We start from the raw sequence: 2,726 nt of genomic DNA, 5'->3' as shown, positions 1-2,726 counted from the left end.
TGGAAGGCTGGGGGAAGGCTTCCTCCAAGCGCTCAACAAGGGCCTGCTGCAAGCTCCTTATTTGTTGTGCTGGGTGTCCTCAGCCTCAGCCAGGAACTGGCTCAACTTCCCCTTGAGGCGTGGGTCCAATATCATGCTGATCCAGATGTCCTCCCTCTGCTTCATCTGGATCACCCTGGGGTCCCTGCGCAGGCACGTCAGCATGTGCGCTGCCATTGGGAAGAGGCGGGCCACGTGTGCTGGCACATCGACGGCAGTGCTGTCCTCAACCTCCTCCTCTGCCTCCTCAGCCTCATCCTCTCTCCACCCCCGCACCAACTCAGCTGCACTGTGCTGATCCCCCTCATCAGCAGCAAGGTCAGGGACCTCCACCAAGTCCTCCTCCTCCCCCTCAGAGGTGGACTGTGGAGCTGCATGCCGCTCCTGCTGGGCCAAGGCTGCCGCTCCCTGTTCCAGCAAAGCATCGAGGGCCCTGTTCAGCAGACAAACCAGGGGCACCCACTCGCACACCATAGCATGGTCCCTGCTCACCATGTTGGTGGCCTGCAGAAAGGGAGCCAGCACTAAGCACACCTGCTGCATGTGCCCCAAGTTGTCATCGGGGACATTGCTGGTCTTGTCCCTTTTCTGAGCGGCGGACACAGTGGCCAGGGCAAGGTACTGGTTGACAGCGTGCTTCTGTTCAACCAGACGCTCCAACATCGCCAGGGTGGAGTTCCAGCGAGTTGGAACGTCAAGGATCAGCCGATGGCGTGAAAGCTCCAGCTGCTTTTGCACGTCTTCCAGGCTCGCAGAGGCTGCAGGCGAGCGCCGGAAGTGACGCACAACATTCCTTGCCATTTCCAGCAGTTCGTCCATCCCCTGGTAGGTGCGCAAGAACTTCTGCACCACCAGGTTCAGCACGTGGGCAAGACAGGGGATGTGGGTCAGGTTTCCCCTGCCGATTGCGGCAACCAGATTGGCCCCATTGTCGGCCACCACCTCTCCGACTCTGAGGCCTCTGGGGGTCAGCCAACTTCTCTCCTGCTCCTGGAGTTTGGCCAACACATGGGTTGCCGTCAGTTTGGTCTTCCCAGGGCTGACCAACTGCAGCAGCGCTTGGCAGTGGCGTGGCTTCACGCTGCTGCTGAGGCGGGGGGGGGGGGGGGGGGTTTGGCCAGGTGTGCCGGAGGATGGCAGAGGATCGGAGGAACCTGCTGCAGTTCCCCTGACCCTGCGGGGTGGCACCACCCACTGTGTTGCTGCTGCTGCTGTGCCCGCTGCTGCTCTCCCATCCTTACCCCCTTCCACCAAGCTGACCCAGTGGACAGTGAAGGACAGGTAGCGGCCTGTCCCGAAGCGGCTGCTTCAGGAGTCCATGGTGACTTGGACCCTTTCTCCAACCGCGTGCTCCAGCCCTCGCTCCACATTGGCCATCACAAAGCGGTGCAGTGCAGGCATGACCTTGCGGGCGAAGAAGTGTCTGCTGGGGAGCTGCCAGTCTGGGGCTGCACAAGCAAGCAGCGCACGCATGTCGCTCCCCTCCTGCACGAGCGTGTACAGCAGGAGTTGGGAGCACATGGCCCGTGCCAGCAAGCCATTCAGCTGCCGCACGCGACGGCTGCTGGGAGGCAGAGCCCTAACTACTCCCTGGAAGGACTCGCTCAAAAGGCTCTGGCATCGCCTTTTTCTAGCACGGGAATCAGCGGAGACAGCAGAGGAGGCCACTGAGGACTGGCTGCCAGAACAGGCCTCAGTGTCGGCGGCAGGAGTTGCAGAGGGGGGAGGAGCAGTGCGTTTCCGCACTCCTGCTGGTGGTGCTGGAGGAGCAGGAGGGCGGGTGGCTGCTGTTGCTGCTGCTGCTGCTGAAGGCTGTGCAGTGGTGGTTGTGGTGCCACTGCCAGCACCAGATGCCTTCAGCCTCTTGAACTCCTCATGCTGGTGGTAATGTTTAGCAGCAAGATTGTTCAGAAGAGAGGTGGTGCTGTACTTTAAGGGGTCTGCACCTCTGCTCAGCTTCCGCTGACAGTGGTTGCAAGTGGCGTACTTGCTGTCAACTGTGGGCATGGTGAAAAATTGCCAGATTGGTGGCGTGAAAGCCCCCCTACGGACTGGAGCCGCTGCTGCCTGTCTCCCTGTGGTGGTTGGGGGGGGGGGGGGAGGGCTTGGGTGCGGCTGGTAGTGGTACTGGCAGATGCTGCTGCTGCTGCTGCTGAGCCTGAGACACCAGCAGGCTGTGGGACCTGCCTACTGCTGCCAATGCTTGCAATGATGCGCCTCCTTGCAAGGCCCACAAGCGCATCCTCCTCCTCCTCCGAGCTGCTGCTGATGACCTCCCCAGGAGCTGGTGGCACCCAGTCTTTGTCCGTCACCCTGTCATCATCATCATCCTCCCCCTCCTGAAACATGTCCTGCTGGGATGATGACCCCCCAAACTCCTCTCCTGATGCATGGATGGGCTGCTTGACTGTCGCCACAGTCTTGCTGTCCAATCCCTCCTCCCCCAAAGTGCCTATCAGCATCTCCTCCTCAAAATCGCCAACAACAGCAGACAATTCCCTCATGATGCCTGGGGTCAAAATACTGCTGAATGACAGGTCGCCAACTTGTGACGGTGAACTGGCCTCCTCCCCAGGCCCTGCTGGGTGGCTGCTGCGAACCGGGGTGGTGGTGGTGGTGAGAGTGGAGGCCTCGGATGCAGAGCTGATGGCGGGCTGCTCATCCTCCGTCATCAGTTGCATCACAGT

The sequence above is a fragment of the Hyperolius riggenbachi genome, chromosome 2 (genome assembly GCF_040937935.1).
Source record: "Hyperolius riggenbachi isolate aHypRig1 chromosome 2, aHypRig1.pri, whole genome shotgun sequence".
NCBI lineage: Eukaryota > Metazoa > Chordata > Amphibia > Anura > Hyperoliidae > Hyperolius > Hyperolius riggenbachi.
This window is presented reverse-complemented; position numbering follows the sequence as displayed.